This window comes from Ambystoma mexicanum, chromosome 8 (assembly GCF_040938575.1).
Source record: "Ambystoma mexicanum isolate Mex_15411 chromosome 8, UKY_AmexF1_1, whole genome shotgun sequence".
Classification (NCBI taxonomy): Eukaryota; Metazoa; Chordata; class Amphibia; order Caudata; family Ambystomatidae; genus Ambystoma; species Ambystoma mexicanum.
The window spans coordinates 1,203,090,684-1,203,116,501 of record NC_090929.1 but is presented as its reverse complement, the minus strand read 5'-3'; positions in this window follow the sequence as shown (position 1 = coordinate 1,203,116,501).

Sequence of the window (25,818 nt, the reverse complement as noted above, 5' to 3'; positions counted from 1 at the left end):
TGTGCCTGGAAGAGTCCAAGGGCACTTTTTAAGTGGAACTGTTTTGAACTGGCAGAACTGAACCTGACGATAAGGCTACCTGAATTCAGCCTTATTTTATACTTCTTTTTGGAACACCATTTTTCTTTCAAGAAGACCCAGCACAACATTTGTTTCAAGAGAGAGCGCAAGCATAGGTTTGACACAGACAAACTTTTGTTTTGGGACTTACGGACCTAGAATCTCCTTAGAAACATCAGTTGAGGGAAACCCCAGATTAGAATTAGGGCAAGGTAGGCATTCCACCATCCCTAAAACTTTTAATAAAGGTTTCCAAACTATTATCTTTTGTTTCTGTGTCTCTCTTCATACCATGCCCGCCTCACATTGGACACAGCCTACAAGGTAGAGTCTGCCCTGTCATATTTAGTTGGGATATGACAGCCAGGAGTACTCTATGCCATCTCCAGAAAGGGGAGGGAGCATCATCCCCCTGCCATGGCCAGCCTGATAACTAACAAATGCTCCATGGATCCACCCTGCTATTTTGTTGGGCACTGCAGCTGGTGTCAGCGATTAGCATACCAATAAGAGGGTACCTCAAACAGGCCCACATGGCTGCAGAGGTTAACAAAGGGGGCAGGAAACCCAAACAGCCTTTCATATGTAATTGTGTCAATCTGAAGCCAGCTCCTTCCCTCATTTTGTATGACAGTGAGTTGTCATGTCCTGGACTGCGTGTTTACAGTAGGCCATCCCACAGGGGGACACCATTCATAAGGTACGAGAATGTGGTTTGAAAGTGCCAGAGAGTCTGGTCTCCTGCAGCTTTAAGGGAGACCTGCCGCTTTAATGAGGAACCACAGAGAGATCCATTAACAACATACAGGAGAATGGGTGGAGTTTAATATCACACATTTTCACTCCTTTACCTTCCTGTTGCAAATCACTCTGATTATGACCTCATGCATACAGGAGATGGTTGGTAGGGACCCCAAGATTGGATAATTAAGGTAGGCTTAGCCTGCACCAATCACTGTGGCCCATTTGGCTTTAAAAGAGGGCTGAGCCCCTCTTTTGGTAGACCATCTGAAGACTTTGCAAGGAGTAGCAAGAAAAACACATCATTGGACGCCTGCTGAAGGTGCAGTCTTCCATTCATCTTCCACCAGTGAAGGCAGCCCAGGACCTCCAAAGGGCAAAGCAAGATCCCTCCCCTAACCATCTCCCAGGGAACAGAGGGAGATATTGAATCCAGAGGACCCTCTAGCTGCTCCAGAATTATTTGGGCCATCTGCCTCAAAGGACAAGCCAAGCCCACTGATGAAGGTGGAAGAAGTGCCTCAATGAGGATCGACTGACGTCGGCCTTTAATGACATTTTCAAGCCAGTTGAGTTCCTCAAGCTGCCGCCGACTGCAACACTGACAGCTGTCAAGCTGCAGTTGCTTAAAGACATCTGACACATCTCGACTAATGCTTCAGAACCGCTAATCAGCACTAAGACACCGATTCCTGACCATGAGCCACCATGTAGGCCAGCCTGCAGCCGTTCGACCAGCTTCGCTCGCCAAACCGTCTTGTCACCTGTATCTGCAAATGACTCCAATCTTAAACTCTGTCCCAGAAGCCAGCAAACCTCCCTGAAGCTGACTCGACCCTGTCTAGAACCATAAACATCTACAGTACAAGGTACATTGTGGTTCTGTCCCAATGGGGCTTCCCAGAAGGCCCCTAGAGGCATTTTAAGACCCATTGCTCAAACCTTAAACAGTTGTGGTTATTACTCATGTGGACTACTGTGAGAAACCTGAAGGTGTCTCCCTAACTAGTCCCCGGGGATCTGTCATCCAGATGGCCAGGACACGGCAATCGCTACTGGATCCAGTTCCTGGGGGTGAACCAGTGAGGCAGGATCACCGGGAAGGGGGGTCCTCAGGGAGTAGAAGTGGGACACTGACGGGTGAGACGTGGTATTCCCCTTCTTCCAACACCTTTTCCCCATCCTACCATGTAGGATATTCAGAAACATTGACCCATCCCGTTTTTGCACACTAACACTTTTGCACACCACGAAAGACAACGGACTAACACCAGAGCCCTTTAACTGACATGTCCCAAAACAAGGGTCAGGCAAAGTCAGGCAATTCACCAAAATCACACACACACCTGGCAGCCCTTTCCCTTCCCCACAGGGATAAAAGGTGGAACAAGAGAGCACAGTACAAGCTGGCAGACGGCACAATGAGAGAGCTAACTCAGCACGGCAGTTCAAGAGGAGGAGAAAAACGGCACGAATCGAGAGGGAGACAAAGACAGAAGCGACCTTGCCCTTTCTGAGCCAGGCCTGTGAAACCTCCAGGGAGGAATCGTAAAACTGCAAACTCATTTTATTTTTATTTATTTCCAAAAAATGGTATGGTTTATTATAAACCTGTCATTTATCAGGGTTCTACGGTACACAGGGCCCTCCTCCGCTGATATCCAAGCTGGGGAGAGCTACTTGCCACTGTGGTACTGGCTTGTACCCCAGAGACAAGAGAATCCAAGCTGTTCATTACAGCCGGTGAGTCAAACGGAGAACCGATAAGAAACCGAGCTGTGTTGAACGAAAGTAGCAAATGGCTAATTGAAGAAAGTGCAAAGAACTGTTAACATGAGAGGGGAAAACCAGCTGTAGAGGAGTCCGGCACCACTTGGGTGCTCACTCGAGAAACTCTGGGAGATTATCCTATTGTAGAAATTACTGTCTATCACAAGGTCTTGGGAACGGGGTGAGAAAGGGGTCAAAGTGGTCATATAGGGGTCTAGCAAAATCCTCTGTACAGTCGAAAGTCTTTGACCGGCAGAAGATTGTAAAGCAAAAGGGAGTGAATTCCGCATCATAAGGAAGCAGAAGAAATTGTGTGATTGGCAATATTTGGCAAGAGTGAACCCAAGGGAGGGATGCAGATGGAAAGGGACAAAGCCTATAAAGTCCCAATGAACAGTGTGTTGACAAAAGTGAACCCGACAGAGGCCTGTCCACTGTGAACTGTTAAAAAAGACATTAAGACTTGTGAATGCAAGGAAAGTCATAGTGAACCTGATAGAGGGAGGCTGACGTTCATGATGGATCTGAGCCCGGAAGAGGGCAGATCCAGGGCTGAAAAGGCATCACCCAATGTGCAAGCAGAAAGGAGCTTTTGTTTATTATTTTGGAAACACATCAGATCGTTGTAGGCAAGAAACTTTTTTTATAGAAAAGAGACTTAACCACCAAAGGCCCTGATAACTATGAACGGTACTGTCATCTTGTGCTGGGAAAGCTCGAGAGTGTGCTGTGCTCAGGAGTCCCACATTGTTCTGTGCTCAAAACGTAGGGAAGGTAGACCCCGGCTACAAATCTTGACTTATTATTTGTGAACACTTCTTTCTTTCTTTTGAACCTTATCCAACACTCTTTTGGTATTTAGTTGTAAGGATTGGCAATAGGATTTTCTTAGTATAGGCCCTTTTATTTGTCAAGACGCCAGTAGGACTTCTACCCGGTGGGTACATATGAAGAAGACATTAATTGTCTATTATCTACTAATCTTAAAACTTCCACACAACTACTAATTCTTGGAGACTTTAACCTAGGTTATAATGACCCATTAGACAAACATGCCGTCAATGTGGCCAATACCCTCACTGAACTAGGAATAACCCAAAAAATTAAAGCACCCACCCATTTCCTCCATCTTCCCACAACTATGGATGGACCATTAGCTGATAACCTATGACTTATCTACCACTAGGCCACTCCCTCCAGTAGCCAATATGGCACCTTCATGCCCTACCAGGAACAAAAAAAGCATCACTAAGGACAAAGTAATTCCTGCCATTCTACCTACCCTAAACCAACTTGATGAACATCTAGACCAAGAGATACTCGTTGAAGAGTACAACAAAATTATACTAACCACTCTTGATAACATCGCCCCTCGAAAGCTGAGACCAAGCAAACCCAAAGCCCACCTGAACAAATGGTTCACCCCCGAACTGAAAGATCTCCGTCAACTTAAGAGAAGTTGTGAATCCACCTGGAGACTCACCCCTTCAGAAGACCACAAAAACAAATTAATAGAAATATCTTCACAACACAAAAAGGAAATTATCCTGGCCAAACGCAACTCATATAATAAACGTATCTCATCAACCAACTCTAGTATGAGGGAGCTGTTTGCTATCTTAAAAGAACTAGAGTCCCCTACTACTATCCCAGATATATGCACAAAAGACAAAGCCTGGTGCACTGAGATACAACACGCTCTGGCCAACAAAGTTACCATGCTCCAAAATAAAATAGCGACTAAGAAAACAGCACTTAATCAGCCTCCTATATCTAACTCCAACTTACCCTCCATAATGCAAAATACAACTACCCAATTTAGATTCTCAAAAATATCTATCCGGGAGGTGGAGAAAGTCATCCTTTCTCTCAAACCATCCAATTGACAAGGTGACTTGTGACCTGCAAACCTATAAAAGATGCCGCTAGAGGACTTTCCCCCTTCATAGCTAAACTCGTAAATGCATCATTCACCTCAAGCACCGTACCGTCCAACCTGAAACAATCATGGGTACTGCCATTGCTAAAAAACAATCCCTAGACCCCCTCATTCCCACTAACTACCGACCCATCACGACAGTCCCCTTCCTGTTAAAAATCCTGGACAAGATTGCATACACCCAAATCCAAAAATTCCTAGAAAAACACAAACTCCTAGGAGTAAGGCAGTCTGGCTTCCGTCCACAACATGGACTGAGACCGCTCTCATCGATTTGAAAATTCAAATTGATGAGTTAAGAGACAAAGGTCAAACAGCTCTCCTCTTACTCTTAGATCTCTCGGCCGCATTCAACCTTGTAGATCACAAAGTCCTCTGTGACCACCTTAACTCCGCTGCACATTTCTCCAAAGAAGCCATAACATGGATTGAATCTTTCCTTAGCGAAAGGACCATGAGGGTGTTCTCCCCCCTCAAATGCAGCAGAACCGATCCCCATTTCATGCGGCGTTCCCCAGGGCTCTTGTGTATCTCCAACATTATATAACATATTCACTAAGCCCCTCTTTGATGATCTGGACCTTCTTGGTATCACCTATACTAACTGTGCAGATGATACCCAGATTCTCCTCCCGCTTTCGGGGGTTTATAACAAGGATTGGCCTTGGTGAATAGGGTGTATCTCATCATCCAGGCATGGATGGCTACTCATGGTCTATGCCTGAATGATGACAAAACAGAGCTAATCATTCTGGGCACACACTACAATCTAAAAAAAAAGGCCAAAATTACTCTGCCTTTGAAATCGATGGGAACTCTATTAAGGTAGCCAAGGAAGTGAAAACACTAGGCTTCCACCTTGCTGCCACTCTTTCCTTCAACAAACAGGTAAACTCATCAGTTTAAGCCACAGTTTACACATGTAAGCTCATCAGAGCAGTTAAACACTTTATCTCTAATGACAATTGCATGATTCTAGCTAGAGCCCTCGTTCTATCCAGACTCGATTACTGCAATGCCTTATATACTGGAGCCAACAAACGCATCCTATACCGACTACAAATTCTACAAAACAATGCCCTAAGAGCAGCTCTTGGCATCCCAAGACGTTCACACATTACGATGATAAGGCACAATAATAATTGGCTGTCGACCCAAGACAAAATCCTACTGAAAGTCGCCTCCCTTACACACAATGCCGTGAACAACATGGCTCCCCCCTATCTAACAGACAGATTCATAGAAGGAAGATCCTCCAGACCCTCTAGAATTTCCAATGCCAACACTCTTATCCCTAGATTCAAACGGACCAAGGTTGGAGGCGCTAGCTTCCCTGTCCGAGCGGCCCAAGTAGGGAATTCACTGCCCCACTCTATACGTGAGAAGAAATCCTACCTCAAATTCAGATCTATCTACATCAACCATCTGAAGCAAGCGATCAATTAGCCAATACCTCCTCCCCCCCTCACCTCTGCTGATATAATTACCTGTAAACTGTAGACATAATGTACTGTATCAATGCCACGACCTGTATATATCCCTAGCATCATGTGTAATTATGTGATTACGTAACCTAAACTGTATAATACTCTGTATATAATCTACTGTATCACTGCTACGACCTATATACAGACTAGCATTTTGTGTAACTATGCAACTATGTAACCTATGCCTCGCATATCCTTTACTGCTGTGCCCTCTTACCTCTGGGTCTGGTTGTTAGGACACCACCTACCTGTTGGCAGCTCCCGAGGGGTTCCCCTGGTCTGGCTAGATCCTGGAGGCTCTACCCCCGTTATCACTGCTGGGGTCCGCGGGTGTCTGGAACGCTGCCTTGCACAGGCGCATTTCGCCATGTCCCGGGCTCCGCGCATGCGCAGTTGGGCGGTGGTGCTAGGCGTGCGTTGCAAGCATCACTTTCGTGCCGGAGGCTCGTGCAAGGAGGCGTTGCCTGTCTGGCCTTGTTTTCACATGGACTTCCTTATTATGCGATCGGGTCAGGAACTAGTCACATCTCAACGCGGCTTGGTTCCTGACCCTCTGCATCGCTCCTGTGAATTCTGACTTGCTCAGTTTTGGTCCTGTTTGTTCCCCTGCCCTGTCGTGACCCTTTCTGCCTGGCTTGGAGGTTGGATCCCTGTTCCTGTCTTGTTCCTTGCCTTAGGGGTCCAGCCTACCTCTGGTCCTTTCCTTTCTTACTACTTCCTGACCAGTTTCCTTGTCCCTTCTTCTTTGCCTTGAGTCCCTACTCCCTGTCTGCCCCAGGTGTCCTGGTTTTTACTTTGCCTTGGGGGTCCCCTTTCAGTTGTCCTTCGTCTGCCTGATCCTGTCTGCCTATGGTGACACCATTTATTGGGTGGAAGATATCCAGTAGAGATCCATACTGATCACCGTAACCTGCAGTATCTTCGTTCTTTACAGTGTCAAACTTCTCGCCATGCTAGATGGGCTTTTTTATTTTCCCACTATGATTTCACCATTACTTACATTCCCAGTATCAAGAATTTTAAAGCGGATTCACTTTCCCGCTCTCTTGAAAACGACATCGAACTAGACAATCTGGACCAGTCTCTTCTCGCCTCGAAGCATTTCTTGTTGCATGTCTCACCTTTTTTGCGTTCTGTTGCTTGAGACACTTTGGCCAGCCCTGAATGATTGACTTTGTTGGAACTGCCTCTTATCAGTGAAAAGAATGGTATGCTCTATTACAGAAACAGATTGTACATTCCCACTGCCCCACTACGGTCCGCTATCCTACAGGGATTCCATGATTCCAAGATCGGAGGACATCGAGGCATTCGATCTACCCACGATCTGATAGCTAGACAATTCTGGTGGCCGGGTTGGGCTACCCAGACCAGGCGTTATGTGGCGAGCTGTCCTGTTTGTGCTCAGACGAAGATACCACGAAGAAGACCTTTGGGATTATTGCAACCCATAGAAATGCCACCCTACAGTTGGCATACCATCGCTACAGTCTTCATCGTTGACCTCCCTCTGTCTGAAGGCTACACTTGTATCATGGTTGTCATTGACTGTTTCACCAAGATGGCTCATTTCATCCCTTTTTCCAAGATTCCTACTGCAGTTCAGATGGCACAGGCATTCTTTCACGAAATCTACTGTTTGCATGGGCTTCCAGAGAAGATACTTACCGATCGTGGATCTCAATACATTTCATCCTTTTGGAGTCAGCTCTGCTGCCACCTTGATGTACAGCGGGCCCTCTGATCCGGATATCACCCACAGACTAATGGCCAGACTGAGCGTACAAACCAGACTTTGGAGCAGTACCTGCGCTGTTACACCAACACAACCCAAACCAATTGGTCAACTCATCTGGATCTAGCCGAGGTGGCTTATAACAACGTATCAATGTACTTTCGGATTACATCACAAGCGTTTGCCGTTGTGTCCAGTCCAGCCCATTGCCGTGCCTTCAGCTGATCAGCTTATGACCAAGATCCAAGAACTACATACCTTGGCAACAAATGTTCTTGCTGGGGCTCGCGAACGCATGAAGGATCAGGCAGACAGACGGCAGAGCCGCGAACCCGCTTTGCAGGTAGGGGATCAGTTATGGCTTTCCTCCAAGAACTTACCCGTCCGTAACTTGCCCACTAAACTTGCTCCACGCTACTTTTGGCCTTTTCGGATCACAAAAAGGATCTCATCTGTGGCATTTCGGTTGCAATTACCGTCCTCCTGGCGGGTCCATCCCGTTTTCCATGTTTCTTTGTTGAAGCCTTACCTACCTGATCCCTATGGTCGTTCTGGCTCTCGTTCTTCCGCTATTGATTTGGAAGGCACACCTGAGTTTGAAGTGCAGGAGATTTGTGATTCGCGTATCCGACGGGGAGTACTCCAGTTTTTGGTAGACTGGAAAGGCTATCCTGCCTGTGATCGGACCTCGGAACCTTGGAGTAATGTATATGCTCCCCGTCTGGTTCGTAAATTCTATCTTCGTCATCCCTGGAAGCCTGGGGCCCCAGGCCTTTCTGGGAGGGGGCATAGTGTTAGGACACCACCTACCTGTTGGCGGCTCCCGAGGGGTTCCCTTGGTCTGGCTCGATCCTGGAGGCTCTACCCCCGTTATCGCTGGTGGGGTCCACAGGTGCCTGGAATGCTGCCTCACGCAGGTGCATTTCGCCATGCCCTGGGCTCCGCGCATGCGCAGTTGGGCGGTGGTGCTAGTCTTGCGTAGCAAGCCTCGCTTTCACGCTGGAGGCTCGCGTGATGAGGCATTGTGTGTCTTGCCTCGTTTTCACATGGACTTCCTTATTATGCGATACATAACCACTTGGACTCCTTTTGAGAGGCTAGTCTGTCAGGCGACACTTGGTTTCGCTAATCCCCCTGCTTTTTGTATTGCTATTAGTCCATATATTCTGTCGCGTCTAATCTGAGTTAGGTGGAAAGGAGTCAGCTCAACCGCCTTACAAATAATATTCAATCTACAAACTCAGAATGCAAAGACTGCGCCAGACTCATGTAATTGCATTAATCAAGTTTTAACTCATGCCCTATACTGATGACACGTGTTTCGGCCACTACAGGCCTTCTTCAAATCAGGGCTAGTAATACTATCATAAATAATCACATTGTACGACAATAAATGTAGAGAACAATGGTCGTAATCAAAAATTAAAGCGAGAAATGTCACAAAAGACAGCAAAAAAAAATTGAAAAATTCAAAAAACCAAAGTAAAACACCAAAATAAAACACCAAAATAAAAAAGAGATTTGGGGTTGGGGAAGGGTCGGATTGCCAGGTAGTTTCGAAAGTTTTTGGGAGAGACAGCACAAAAGACAAAAAACAGGTTGTAATGTTCAGGTTGCCACGATACAAATAATAATAGAATCACAGTCCATATTAGTCTCATATGGAAATGTATAGGATTATTGTTTCACGTTACCTTTGCTGCGTTGTAAGGTAACAAATGTTATTGTGTGTGTGCCATTTTAAAGGGTCCTGTAAAACTGTAATCCTTTTCCAAGACAGCCAACATGGAAAGAGAAGGCAGGGCTCCATACACAGCCCCCCTTTCCTTGCCATGGCAGCCTGCAAAACCCGATGAACATATTACCACAAGCACGTTTTTTCTCTTTCAAACCTATCGTACCTTCGAATAACTTTACCACATATCTGGTCCCAGGTAGACATTGCCACTTTAACACCATTTCTCGTCCCTAGCGGTCATGGCCAGTAGACAGATTTTGCGTGTCATAACCTTATGCCATGACCCAGACAATCTGTCTACTGCCCACGGCCACAGGCTATACCTCAGTCACCAAAGGTATATGACTATTTTTTGTACCTACATTATTACACTTGTCAAAAAATAAAACACGGGCACATTTGCTAAACCATGCTTTAATGTCCTTGCCAATGTTCCTCACGAGTTTGCTCGAAATCCGCCCATGTTTTATTTTTTTTAAGGTGTCAAAATGTATGTACATACAATAATCATATAAGTTAGCTCCCACTCGACAAAATCCATTCAGTCTTTACACAAACATTGAAGGTTTGGTCTATAGTCTTTCTCAAAACTTTTGTCCACATCCTTCAAATAGCTGCACAGTTATAAGCCATCAGAACATGTTGAGACCTCCCCTCTAATTTTGCCCCCTCTTGAGAAAATCCCACCAAACTTTAGAAAACCATTTATATCTAGATCCAAAATCATTTTGCCAAATGTTGTGCAGATTCGTCAAATGACACCACATTTATATGCCTTTACAATATCTTGGGACCCCCCCCTCTAATTTTGCCCCCTCTTGACAGAATCCCCAAACATTTTGCAAAATCATTCAGGATTAGTTCTAGAAAAAAATTGGAAAATAACATGCAGTTTCATTGAGAAGCGCAAAAGTTATTAGCATTCCAAAAACTGCTTTTCCCTAAACCCTGTAATGCAGAAATAGGTACAGATGTCCTAGGACATCTGAGGTGTCCGCGAACACCACAGGACTGCCCCAGGACATCCAGAGTGTTCGTGGACTTTCGGGGGGGGTGAACTAACCAGTTTTTTGGCTTCTTATGGCCATATCCAATCCAGTCCTCATCCCCCACACATCCCCAGAGATTGTTTGTCGAGTTTGATAAGTGAAATGCTGCTTTTTTTTTGGTAAGTTTTCACCGCGCTGTTCGCGGACCCCAAAAAAGTCAGTGAATCCAAGACGGCGGGCGCTTCAGGAAAACAGACGCATTACACGTTTTCCCACCATCCAATCAGCGGCCTCGTCCCAGTGTCCGCGGACCGCGCAAACGTCTGCAAATTTTTCTGGCCAATCGGAGGCCAGTCCGTGGACAGTGCACCCAATCAGAGGCCAGTCCACGGACCGAACAGGTAAGTGAGTCCGCGAAGCGGACATAGATATCACTAATTTTTTTAGCCTTACGTTTTGGTCATTTGAAAAAACACTACTGGACGGATTTACACCAAATTAACAAGAGCATGCTTTCAGGGCCAAGCCGCTGCTCCTGCCGCAGATTTGGTGTAAATCCATCCAGCAGTTTGGGCTGTAGGCGTGAGCAAAGTTTTTTCCGATTATGTCTATGGGAAAAAAAGACATTTTGGGACCCACCCTACAGCTTTGCCCCCTGGACCAAACCTCACCAAACTTTGCAGAAGAATTCAGAGTGGGCCATATACTTGTTTTCCAAAGTTTGGTGAGGATTCGTCCAGGGGAATGGAAGTTATAAGCCGGCCAACAAGTGCTCTTCCTATGGGATTAGCAACTTAACCATAACTACACAGCCACTACTGTGGCTGTGTAATATATATATACATGTATATTCATCTGATTTTTTTCATCCTTCCTTTTCATCCTTCAGAGGGTTCCTCTGCTTGACCTTCATTAGGCTCATCAATCAGTAGCAAAGTGTGTCTGGCATGACCGCTTTTCAACTGATCGATGTGGACTCATTTTTCTTCTGTCAGTTCTCCTTTAGGGGTGCAGATCGTATAGGCGACAGGTGAGATTTTATCTACAATTTCAAAGGGGCCGCTCCAGGAGAGAAGGAATTTCCGCTCCTTGGTCTGGTTCCTTTGAAAATTGTACAAGTAGACCCTGTCTCCTACTTGGTATTCTTTTTTAGTGGTGTTTAAAGTAGTGGGTTTTCATGCTCTCTGCTGATTTTTTCAGATTCCGTTGAGCGTACGCAAAATCATGCTGAAGGTGTTTTCTCAGATTCTCAATATATTCACATGTCGTGGATGCGTTGATCAGGGTCTGCTCTTGCATTCGATAGAGCAAATGCTGCGGTAGCACAATTTCTCGGCCAGCCATTAGCTCGAATGGAGATATTTTTGTTGCAGAAGATGGTGTAGATCTGGTGGCCATCAGGACAAGTGGTAGGCGGATGTCTCAACTAGGCCCAGAGTCCTCCACAAACTTGTTTAGGAGGCCCACAATCATTTTATTGTACCTCTCACTCCCCACTAGAGGCTAGGCGGCAGGCAATATGGAGTTTTCTCTTTAACCCAAGTATCTCCCACATCTTTGTCATCACCTCGCTGGTGAAGTGACTTCCTCGGTCCGATTCGGTCCGACCAAGATTTCCAAAGTAGTATGAAACCCCTGATGACCGGCTGTGGCCGCGTCATGGACGCGACTTAACATCAGGCTTCGGAATGAGGTTGGTACCACCCACTGGTCACATCCAGAGATAGATCTCCGTACCAACAAACCGTCTTGGATTTGGAACATTTTGGGAATCTTCATCAGCACTCAGAGATCCTCTTTCCTGATGTAATCGGTTTCGGTCAGAGGACAATTCACGGGGTCTTTAATAGGTTGATAACATTTCCCAATTATTGGATCCCCTTTTTGTGCTGTGATCAAATCAGCATCTGTGGTCTCCTACTCCACTGGGCCATTGAGAGTTCATGTTGGCCAATGGTTTGGGACCTGGTGACAGCAGCGAACTGGATTTCCCCCAACCGGTATTCGATCTCAAGGAGATCCCCATGGATGGATCTGGTTTTGGCCAACTAGTCAGCCAGGTCATTTCCGTTTTTATCTGGTCCCTCTATTCTGGAATGACCCTTGATCTTCTTCCAGTAGATGTTCATCTCATGGAATGTATTAGTTTGCCATGTTTGAGTGGTTTAATATTTGCCCACAGCATGCCTCTGGTTTTCCAATTTATCAGGTGCTCGACAAACCCATTCCTGACATAATCCGAATCAGTGATTATGACCACTTCGTGGAGTCAGTGTTGTATGGCAGTGAGGGTGGCCTGATGAACCGCCATCATCTCCACCACCTGACTACTTTGTGGGCCGATGTTGTACCCGGCGGAGGACTATGGGGCATCATTCACCCAGGCTTTCCCAACGCCGGCCACCAGTTCCTTTTCCCCATTGTTATCAACATGGTAGTAGCAGCAGTCCACATAAACTGTGGGCCTCTCCTGGCACGTGTCTTCCTGATAGACTTTGTGCGGGGAGGTCAGGTACGCCTCCATGTTGTCTTGTGTTCTGAGATTTTCATCCTCGAGACAGTTTTCTTGAGCACAATCATGCAAGTCAGCCAAACCTTGCGCGAGGGGACTCTTCTTGTTTTGGCCTTATCTGACCTCCACAGGAAAGCCTTGCATGGACAGAATCCAGGAAGTAATTCTGGAATTACTCACGTTCCCCACCCGGATTCTGTCACTTTGGAGGTATTGCAAAGGCTGGTGAGGAGTTTCGACGATGATGTGCTCCCCCCGGATGAATGGGTGGTAATTTTTCAATGCCCCAGCCCACACCGTTGCCAGGAGTGCCTTCTCACAACCGTTTAATTTTTCCTCCACAGAGGACAAAGTCTTGCTCACATAGGAGATGACTTTGTTGACCTTCTCATGCTTTCGGTACAATACTGTAGTCAATCAAGTATTTGATAACCCTGTCTCCAAGAAGAACTCCTTGTTTTTGATGGGGTAAGCTAAACAAGGTGTTTCTCTTCAGTTGTTTCACTGCCTCTGCTTGCTCTGGACCCCACTCCCACTTGACCCCAGCCTTTATTAAATGGACCAAGCGTCTTGTGACCTCTGTGTAGTCTTTTATGAACTTTCTACTATAATTAGTCAGTCAAAGAAGGCTTCTTAGTTCACGCAGAATCGTGGGGTCTTTCAATTCTAGTAATGCTGCCACCTTTCTTCGCCTGGGGACAGAGATCGTCAGGGGTGATTTCATGTCCTAGGAAGTTCAGGCAGGTCTTACACCACTGTGCATTCTGGAAGGACAGTTTCTCTCTCAGGCTTCCTTCAACTTTGTCCGAACATAGCGGATTTCTGCTATATGTTCCTCCACTATTGAGCTTTTCATTATAACATCATCCACATAGGTCAGGTTTCCCTTTCACCCAAGTCGGGCATGGCCTTGTGCAGAACAATTTTGAATTCATGTCCAGAGTTTATATATCCAAAGGTGGTTCGGGTCCACATGTACCTCTTCCCCCCGAAGGTAAAGGCCAGCTTGTACTCGTCTTTCCTACTCACGGGTACTGTCCAGTATACATTGGTCAGGTCAATGGCAGTATACACCTTTGACCCTTGGATCTGGGCCAGTCCCTGATCAATGAAGGGAAGAGGCCATCGGGACATGTGGACCCATTTATTTAACTCCTTGAGGTCTGCGCATAGTCTCCATTGGCCATTCTTGAAAAATCCAGAAACACCTGTTTCAGCTTCTGCTTTTGCTCCTCGGTCTCACAGGCATCAGCGAGGTTGATTCATTACTCAACCATCTCCCTGGAAATACCTCTGGTTTTGCAATTTCTGTGGCATCCTCCAGTTGCGTGGAGAGATCTCTGGATATGGTGTTGGCCTGAACAGGAGGTTTCAGGTAGGAGAGGCAGTAACTGTTGACCAAATAAACCAACTCATCCTGCTTGATGTCGCAGGTCACCTCTTCCCCCCGTAAGGGCCGAAAAAGTATACCAAGAAATATGCCCCTTGGTGGGTGAAAATCTTTTCTGGAGGTAAGTCATTGTCACAGTCGTAGCAGTCATTGGGTATCTGTCCCATGATTTCATTCCCCAAGTCAATGGAGAAATGTTGGGAATCAACTGCCATTCCAATAAAGGTGTCTGCGCCCAGAGCGATACTCCTAGGGTCGCTGTTATCCACCAATATTCAAATTTTGTTGTGTTCTAAGTCAACTAGTGGGGTCTGGTTTAAATACAACCCCTGCTGTTGGAGATGATGATTTAAATGTACATAAGTGTCTGGGTTTTGGAGTTCCTGCCCTCTCTTAATTTTTAGGGGGAATTGTCAGACCATTCCTGGGATGGTGACCTCTTCTGCAGTTTGAACTTCAACTGCATGCAGTAGCAATTGAGCTGACCAAAATGGTTTTTCAGGATTGTTAAAGCCCATGGGGTTACCCCCGAGTCAGGACCAGACTTTGTAATTAATTAGGTGCAAATTAAGGGCCTTATTCATGCAACGTTTTCCTAAGGGATTGTACCATTATAAAACACTTCCATGAATCAGATGAAGTGGGAGAATGGGACAAAAGACTCCCCCCAATCTCCTCACACCCCTGGCCTAGAGGATCGCGACCCAGACATCCGCCATGAGATGAATTTGCCTATCTACCAGATGACCAAATACCCTGGTACAGGAACATACGGATGTGCCCATCGGCCTGCCCACCAGCCTGCCCTGCTCAAGTCGACACCTGCGGCATGGATGAACTCGACTAAACCTTTAAACAGTAAATAAACACATCGTTAGAGATGCCATGACGACCTAGCCAACTGTCAAAACACCCGTGCAACCATGCACACTGGACACCCCCACACCAATGCACACGAAGAACATATTCAGTGCTATGACGTAGGTGACGGACACACCCACTGACGCGCATCTTTATTATTTTTCACATAGGTTTTCCAAAATGCAGAAACGCAAGACGCACAAAGCACTCATCTAAAATGCTTGCTGACGTTTCTCCTAACCCTTGCATTGTGATGAAAATACAACAAAGACATGATACTGCCTATGAAGCACTGAGATACCGCAACTTAAAGTGCCGTGCATTAAACATCCCCACCTATGCACCAGGCCCAAGTAGGCCGCAAGCAAGAGCCTCCACGAACATTGAACGAGCAAGAGTACAATTGCTGACCCTGCAGAACGAGCCCAGCGAGAACTGACAGCCAAGGGGGCAATGTTGCAACTCGCATGCCACCAGCCGAAGCCAAGGTCACACCTGCAAGCTAAGCCAGACACACAGTGGAAAATACAACTTTAAATGTGCAGAATTCTGCATCAACCATGGTCTCTCCTCACGTGACCAAGCCAAACCTGACAGGGTGCCAGACCCAGGAGGGAGAAGTCGCCTGGGTCCCACGTTTGAGACACAGGCTGCAACAATGAAATGACCCAATGGACACCTACAGCGATGGGAATAGTCTGCTCTCAGGCATATGAGCAAATCCACGCATTGTCTGCACAAACACATAGTTACATATTGTTGCAAATGACAGGTACACGCGAGCTGGGAGCAACGATGGTCCCAGGCTGGGGGGCTCGCGAGTGGACCAATCAGAACATGGGGCACTCATCACTGATGCCATTAACCTTAGCCAATCATTAGGGGTCTTCGTGTAACAATTTTCAAGTATCTAATAGAAGGGACAACCCAAGTATACCACCTGACTGACCCTTAACCACTAACAGCGTTCTCTATACGTATGCTATACTAACCCTACCACTCGAGGAACCAATCCAGAGTGGCGATAGCAAAAAACCTAACTTTCCCAGGTGACGCAAGTAGCGCGTCATACTGAGGCAAAAAGGGGCCTGCGAGCCCCACGAATTTCGAGAGTCAGGACGGACGCGTACGATCCTAGACCCATCCCTGCCGTTATTCAATAAACAGCAGAACCACCTTGCTTCTTGTGTGTGTCTCATACTCATTTTTGGGATACGCGGGAGGAGTTGGGGCCTCCCAGCCCGGAGGTCCGCGGAAGGCCCAGCCGACCCGGGAGAAACCCCCGACACAGAACCTAATTGCAAATCGATTGAGAATGTCACTGCCTAAGGGGGGAGGTTCCAGGCCCATTTCCCACTTATCAATCAACTTAAATGTGGGAATGGTCTGATCTTTTGAGAACAGGCCCCACCCCTTCCTTTACCTGAATGGGGAGGAACAGCTGTTCATCCTTTTTCTGAATATCAGCCAAGCTTTGAGTTGGTTTTTCATAATCTTTTATCATGAGATTTGGGTTTTGGGGTTTCTTCAAATTGTGGATCAGTATACAATGTACTTAAAACTGGGAGGAAGGTTTGATTTTCAAGAATGGAGAAGGGTTCCCATCACCAGTTTTTTCTCCTACAGCAATTACACTTATGACGGGAACTTGATTGTTCCTAAAGTGGAACTAAAATTTGTCAGACCGCTGCTCAACCATATGGCATGTGCCATTTAAGCTGGAGTGATGACTATGACCAGGTGTTTCACCTTGAGTCGCCCAATTTTGATCTCCAGATCTGCAGTCCCCTCGACGGAAATGTAATTTCCTTTGAAGTTCTGGAGTTGTCCAGGAAGAGGTGTGAGGGGAATTAGGTGACTCTACCCCCCTTCCTGAATTGATTTGATCAAATGTCTTTTTGGATTGAAAGGTGGCTTGGGATCTTGTATCCACCGGCGCTGAAAATGTACAAAAGCCGTGTACCTTGACAGGGGCATAAAACCTTCCTTCAGTTCTCCTCAAGGGGCCAAAGGAAATGTGCACTTTGGGCCAGCTGTGCAGTTACATTTTTTATTTTGATTTCCGACACTGTGGGATCTTGGGCAGTTTTCTGTGTCAGAGTTCAGGAATCTGTAAACAAAATTTGGCATCCTGAGATCTGGGGATTTGGGAATCCCCTTTTCCCCCTGATTCTGTGCTGTCCCCTTTTTCTTGGAGGCAGTCACTTGGACCAGTTTTGGGGGAGGATCCCTCATTTATTTCTGAGTCATTGGGGTGACATTTTTGGGGTTCAGGAGTTTGTGGTTCTGGGTCAGTGCGCATACTTACTCAGTGTAAGTTAGGGTCTTTTGGGACAGATTTTTCTTTGGGAGGAATCCTCCCTCTTTGAAAGAGAAGATTTTCTTCCCCTAATCCTCCAGGGAAACTGGAGGACGCAGACTTCCTCCACAAAATTGGTCTTCTTTGTCCCCTAGGTTGCAGCTTTTCGAGGGTAGTAGATTTGGGCTCAGGTTCAGAGGTTTCTAGGGGTTTTTCCTGGGTGAGGAAGGAAGCTTCTCCTTGGGCTTTGCATTCCCCTTCCCCCTGAGCCTCCTCCTTTGGAAACTGTTGGTTGTCAGGGTTTTCTCCCCATCATTTCTGTGAAGGACCAGGCCCTGGGTTTGAGCTGTTCTTGGCAGCCATGTTCATTTGAGGGTTTTGCTGAGCCCTCAACATGCGACTCAGGTCATGGGTCAAGCTCTGGACCTGATGCTCCAGTTGTGACACCCTCTCTGGTTGATATGGGAGTCTTGAATCAAACCTTTTCTGCTCCTGGGAGGGGTAATTGTCCCTTCTTCCAGAGTAGCTTGGGTATTGAGGGTTTCCCTCATAGGCCTCCATCCTTGGTGTCCCTTCTCCCTGATTTGGGGGTCTAGAATCCTGAAAGTGGGGAGAGAGAGAAGGATTATTATGAAAGTTGGGGTTTGGAGGGTACAGGGAAGACATTTTTATTTGAGGGTGCAATATTACTGCCCTCCTGAGGGATGTTTTGTGGGAAATCTGGAGGGAAGTTGGGAGGAAAATGTCCTGGGACCGTACTTACCTGGTTGTATCGCCCCCTTGAGCTGGGGGAGTCCATACGTACCCTGAGATGGGTCGGTTCCCCTTTTACCTCGGGTTAATGGAGGTGGCAGAGTCGGGTGATCCATTTGTGGGGTACCCTGCATGGCTCCCACCCACTTGGGACTGGTCAGAGGGTCTTCCCTGACTCTCAGTTGGTTTGTTAGCGGGAGGTGTATTTTTAGGCCCCCCATTTCTAGGTCCAGAATGGGGGTATTCTGCACCTCTGGCAGCTTGGCAGCAGCAGGGGTGTTGGCTGGTTTGGGATTTTTGGGGGAATTTTTATTCTCCACAGGCTTTTGGACGTCATAGATCTGGGTAGCTTGTTGTATTACCCAGTCCAGTGTCCTTTCATCGTGGAAGTCCCTAACCATTTGTGTCATTATGTACTTAGGGAGGGCATGAAAATAAGTATTATTCAACTCCCTATTGTTTGTTTGCACCCGTCTAGAGGTTTGGGCAAATGCACGCTTCAATGCTGGCATAAACTCTCGTGGTGCCTGATCCTCTCCACACTGCAGAATTTAGGCCGCCTTGCCAGCCTCCTGGGGGTTCTGGTGCATGGAGAAGTGTTTCAAGATGGCTGCCTTGTAGGTAGACCATCTTGAATGATTTTGATCCTCCAGCCCAGCAAAGAAGCTGGAGTATTCTGGGGAGAATGTCCACTTGGCAAACTCCATGGAATTATGGTCATTGTTGATGCCAAATGACGTCATCATCTGGTCATACAGCTCCAGATTCTCCCAGACTGGGCATTTGGATTTTTTATGGTAAAGGGTCATAAAACATATAATGGCTTTTATTTGTCGAATGGGGTCTTTTACCAGAGGTCTCCTTTGTTTGGCAGCCTTCTTTTTCCGCTGTAACTGAGTCCATTCGCCCTCAGACTCAGAGCTGCTACTATTTGTGGTCCCGTCCCTATCCTCTAGGCACTCCTGATTCTTTGAGACTGGGAGTCTCTCCCAGAATGACGGGGCCTAGTCTCTTTTCCCCTACTGTATTGTGGGCTCTCTGGGTCACTTTGCTTGGGCTCCCTTTCTCACGCAGGGGAGTACTCTTGTTCCGGGTTTGGTGGAGAACTCCCCCCACCTCCCTTAATGGGTGGGGGTTTTCAGAATGCTTCTTTGGGGCCTAAACTCGGACTCTTCTTTATCTGCAAAGTGGACAAGATGGTGCCTTTGTAACCTATGTCTCTGCCAGTCTAGCTCCCTGATCTTCCCTTCATAGGAGTCCTGCTCAGATGTGTTTGCCAAAATATTTTGAACCTAAGCAATGGTGCATGTCCATCAATCTCTGATGGGGGCTGGCCTTCCGGCTCAATCATGTTAGGCGTACTTAAGTCCAGTTGCCTCCTATTCCACAGTTCTTGTGACCTCATAGGCTTGAGGTTAGAAGCCCCTGGTGCATGCCAGGTGTAGAATCGGCTTGAGGTACAGAGGACATCACACCAGGAGTTTCCCTTCTATCTGCTAACAGTTTGGGATTCCTCAATGCCTGATTAAACCTGCTATCAGGGCTAGACTGGCTTCTATGACCTTACCTTGTGCTACTACTTGGACCTGGAGTCCCCTATTCTCCTCACAAAGGGCCTAATTTTCTTTCTGCGCGTCTTGTATTGTCTGGGAATACACAGACCATTTCTGTTGCAGGAGACTCCCTCTGCGCATTTTTGGTCTGTGTAGTCTGTTCTAGTTCCCATTCGATCTGTCTCATACGTCCCATTAATTTTTCATTCTCTACTTTTAGGTCAGTCAGTTCACGACAACCGGACTCGCCTTTCTACAGCTCTGCCTTTAACAGGCATATTTCCTGGCATAGGGCATCTTTTTCCTGATACAGTTTGCCATTCTGTTACTAAGGTTATCTCTCTGCTGTTTCATAGCGCTCAAATTATGGCGCTCTTGGTCAAAATCTATTTGGGAATGGACCTCTTCAATAATCAACTGGTTATTTTGCTCTTCTAATTGCTTAATCTGATTTTTCCAAACACACATAAGCAGATTCTGGTGTACGCCACTTGTTGATTCAATTTTAGCTGACTCTCTTTGAGGTTGTCAACCCCTTCTGGTCACTCTTCTTTCATTGCAGAGAATTGGGACTCTCGTTCTGAATTAATTTGTTGCATGCTGCCAACTCCTCCTGTAGCTGCTGAATAATGTTTCCTAATTCTAACTTCGTATTTTGGCTCTATAGCACTTTCTCCTCTTAACTCACTCTGTGCAAAATCAATCAGAGGTTTTAGATCAAACACAGAGGTTAAACTAACTCTCCTGGTACCTTTCTTCCATGATAATCATGTTGAAATACATATATGCAGTGAGCTGCACCATTTTAATTTGCTCATCTTTGTTGTTCTGCATCAAATAGAACTCTGTCAGGGCTTTATGTAACAGGCCTCTGTTCTGCCACGCGTCTATATTAATAGGGTCACCTCTTGCATCATTCTAGATTGGCAGGCTTCATGTTTTGGCTCTGACCATTCACCTTCTATGAACAATTTGGGTAGGAGGTGCTGCCTAGCCATGTTAATTTCCACAGTGCTTTTTGTGAAGAGTGTTCTGTATCTGATGGGTTATCTATGCAAGGGCAGAATCTCCACCCTGCTCCTGCCTAGTTTATGCTCACAATATTTAATTTTGAGACCCAACCCTGACACCTAGGGTACATGTTTTGGATGACGCCTTTACAATGCAACCCAGCTTTCTATCCACTAAAAGTAAAATTACTTTCAATGGGTTAGTCTGCTGTGTTGCACTGTCATGTGTGAAAACTCAACCATAAATCCCGGTCGAGCCCCCACTTTGTCACAGCTTATTACACAGCCCACGCCAACCAGGGAATTCCTTCCCCTGCAATGAATGTGGCGCACAATAAAACGCTTTTCATTTTTAGTATACTACGGATTCTTTTTGAGTCGGCCTCCAACCCATCTCGCACCCAACCTCCACCAGTACCCTGTGTCACAATGGACTAAGAACCAGGCTGGTGTGTATTAATAAGATATTTTATTCATTGATTATTCAATGTAAATGAGGATAATCAAAATACAACAGCCACCAAAATTGTGGCAACACAAATGCAATATCCTATCCTATCTACGCAATGGCAAAATCTCCACCTTTACAATGCAACCCAGCTTTCTATCCACTAAAAGTAACAATACCTTCAATGGGTTAGTCTGCTGTGTTGCACTGTCATGGGTGAAAACTCAACAACCATAAATCCCGGACAAACCTCCACTTTGTCACGGTTTATTACACGGCACACGCCAGCCAGGGAACTCCTTCCCCAGCAATGAATGTGGAGCACAATAAAATGCTCTTTATTTTTAGTATACTACTGATTCTTTTTGAGTAGGTGTCTCTCATTCAACCTCCACCAGAACCCTGTGTCACAATGGACTAGGAACCAGGCCGGTGTGTATTAATAAGATATTTTATTAATTTATTATTCAATGTTAATGAGGATAATCAAAATACAACAGCCACCAAAAATGTGGCAACACAAATTCATTATCCTATCTAGAGCGACCAAGTTGAAATAGACTGTTAGACTCACTTTTGTTTTAATGACAAAACAGGAAAATAACAAGTCCACAAAAAGTGATAGCACCTACAGTTAAGCACTCCCCCCTGCAACACTCAACCCCAAACATCAATTGGACTTGATTCCTTTGAATGGAAGGCAGTGGCAAAGAGTAGGAACACAGGGGGAAAATCGTTTTTGGGGTATAGCCCACCACCACAATATGGGAAGCCAGCAAAGAAAGGGAAAATCCATTTTTGGAGCAAAATGGAAGAATGGGGTTTTTATTATTTCTCACAACAGCTAGGGGACTGAATAGAAGAAAATTCATATTGCTTACACCTAGGAGACAAGCAAAGGTTTAGAGAATACTAATCAGCACACCAGTGAAAATAGAAATAAAGTAGGAACATCGGGTTTTGGGAGAAAGCAAATGAACAGAGAAAATACAGTGTCAAATAGAAATTTGGTTACCCTGAGGCTTATGACAGGTAGGCTCTGGAAAAGGGGTATAGCTCACAAACTAAAAGTGGTTTTGGTTCAGGTTTACAATTGAAAAAAGGACTAACATGAGCAAATGAAAGAGGAGGGCATAATTTAAACACAGGGGAAAATTCATTTTTCAGCTCACAAGGTGTTGGATTCTTTTGGGTAACACTTTAATGACCATAACAATTAACAACAACACTGGGAACAAGATTGTTGGTTTCAAACTCCACCAATCCAGTGAAATTCAATGGGGTAATTAATTGATTTACTTATAAAAATACTAAGGATTTAGACAAGCAAATTAGGGGGTTTTCAATGGGTATATGCTGGCATACACAGGCAAGCAAAAGATTCTTCTATGGGGAGAGGACTGAACTACACTGGCAATTGGGGTTTTCAATGGGGAAATATTGGATGCACTGTACAAAAATGAAGGGCTTATGCAATTTAGGGCTGGGGTATTTGCTCCTTACATAGCAAGCCTTTGTTTAAGGATCAGGAAAGTCAGCTGCATCTCAGGACACTCTGGACAGATAGGGCAGGGGTTCTGGTCACTCCACTCTCGAAGATGGTATATTTCAGCCGCCTTCTCTCCGTCTTCCTTTTTCTGTCCTCCCCGATTGTTGTGTGTTTATCTGTGTGTCCTGAGTCTTAGTACAGTTCCCTTTATATAGCAGAAATTATATCACTAATTTTACAATCTAGCGGAAGTACCCTGCAATAATCCCTGCTGCTAGGATTGGGCAGTAACCCTCTCTCTCTCTATGTCCCCAGTCAGTATTGGTTTAGGGGTTGGGAGCACCGTCTGTCTTTTTCCATTTGTCACTCTCCTTTGTTCTTTTCAACTTTTTTGGAAAACACTAGTTATGTATCACAGCTTCACAATTGTACTAGCAACTGCCACATAAAACATATATTCTGTTTTACCTGATTATGGGGAACTAGATAAGCTGACTGCCAAATCTGTACGATGTAGCATTCCCATGTGTCACATTTTTGTCGGTTTCATAAATTTGTAACATGTTCAGATCAACCAGAAACCTAGTCTAACTGGCCATTACGGTTCCCAGAGTCAGACGTAGATGCATTTTATACCCCCAAAACCGCCTGGAAATTAGATTATAAATGTCATGAAAATGAAATTAATCCTCCGTCTGATTGCTGTGTAAAAATGCCTAAAAATGAAAGAGTCTTTTATATTAATGATGAGTGTTTCTGTCAGCAAATGTGATGGCTGCTTCATCCCCCACAGCCATCTATTCCCCTGGGTCAGCCTGTGACCAGAGTTTTGTATGAGTCTCTTTCAGGTTAGTGTGGGCTCTTTGAAGTGAAGTGGGTGCAACAAGGACTCACACCTTTTAGTCATGCTTCAGCCAAGGATGGCCTTTTCTTGAAGTCCCTGCTTTCCTGGCAGCAAATCTGCATAATAGGAAATTTTGAAGCCTTCAGCAGCAGCAAATTTGATTGCGGGGTCATTAGATGGGAGCTGTGACATCGAGCTACAGTGGGGCTTTTCATTGTGAAGTTTGGCACCTAGCCAGAACAGGTTTTTCCTGAAGTAAGTGTCTTTTTAACTGTCACTGAAGTTTTGTGGGGGAACCATAATATACACTGCTTTGGTCAACCCACACATCCTGTTGTGCTTTCATGATATGTTTCTGTGAGCAGTGATATCTTTTTCCAATCTGGCCTTTTAAAGCCTCTTTTTATTTGCAAACATATGTGCAGGTCGTTTTTGCTTCCATTGTTTAAAAATCCTGTTTTCCATGTCACAGGATTCTTTGATTCCTCCTTCTTTTTTTAATTAAACTGCTGCTTGTCCATCGATAATGATAGGTAGGCCCCTTTCCCTATGGTTCTTTAACTTGACATGAACAGCAAAATAAAAAGCAAGGCCATTTTTGTTGCAGTGTTTAAATTCCTGCCATTCATGTGACAGGGAAAGCAAAAGCCAGGCCGTTTTTGTTGCAGTGTTTAAATGGCTGCTATTCCTGTAAAATGGACTTCTGTTTGGGCCCTTTAAATGCACCCTCAAGGGTCAGTATTTTTCCCGGCCCTTCAAGGGAAACAAAGTATTTGCTAATGGTGAGCAGCTGTTGCTGCTGGGCTGGTAAAATCAATGTGCCGCACTTGGGCCATGGGTCAGATGTTGTGCACCCATGTTGTACACCCTTACAGCATTTCTTTTTTCAAAACCATCTATGCTTCCTTTTTTCTCTGAAATGTAGTCTATAGTGCTCTCTTTGAAGTTCTCTTTTGTTATTGGTTTCCTTCAAGTACAATAAATGAATAGGTCTGAAGAATGTGCGTTGGTTAAACAGTGACCTCTTTAATGTTTACACAACTTAAAGGAACCACTTTGCAGTGCAAGGTGTTCAGGCTCTATATACAGCTCAATCAAAGGCCAAATTGAAAATTGTTGGATGGTAATCAATACTAAAGCATTCCAAAGACACCAACATTGCATCAGGAGTCCTATCTTTACATTACTAGATAAGTACTTCCCTATGGCAGGGATATTTGCATTAAGAAGTCAAGGATGCTGCTGATATCAGATTATTTTCATTGAGAGTTTGTTATGGATGGTAGGAACATTGTCCTCGCTAATGTAGGTATTCCAGAGAGGACTGAAACCAGAGGTGCACTTAGAAATAAGGTTTTATCTTGGTTACACTCCAAAGTGGGTCATGGGAGTGTTAGAGTACAGGACTTTAGACTTTTGCGTAGGCTGCACATTAAGGAATGGTGCACCGGGACAATACTGACTGTATCATCATAGGTTTGGTCATGTCAGTTTGCCGTCATTTCTTAGTCTATAAGAAAATCTGACAAACATGTCAGCTGTTTCCAATCTAAGGATTGTTTTGAATTAACTTTTTCCTTTAAATTGTTGTATCGTATGCCTTATGGTTCTGTTCGGAAAGCCTTTTCTATGGGAGCATGGACTGTATGTTGACACTTTTGAGCTTATGTAAATGTTTGACCAAAATGTTTACTTGTCTTCAATTTTTGGACTGTGTTGAACCAATTCTCCCTTTTAAATTGTGTACTGTATGTTTTTTCTCTGTGTGTAGAGTTTATACCATCTGTGATTTGTATTTCTGTTTGTGTCCTGTTTTGTGTAGCGCTCTAATGCCTACGGGCCTTTTATCAGTGCTATGTAAATTAATAAATGAAACTAGGCTCGACTATCCTTCTGACCGCAAAGCAACGGGATACGTAGTAGAGCATTTTCTTTTCCACACACTTGAAGCAAGTATTGCCACATAGAGAGATGAAGAGCACATGGATGCAGTTCAATCCCACATCCCATGTTACAGAACTGCCTCTGGAGCATTAAAAAAAACCTGCATCCACGTGTGGAGGGTTGGGCTTGAGAAAGGGAAGAGTTTGAGACCACACACCCATAACATGCAGAAAAGAGAGTAATGCAAGTAACACGATATGCTAAACACCTAAAATTGTAATAATGATTGCAGCACAATAATAATATATATAGTTTG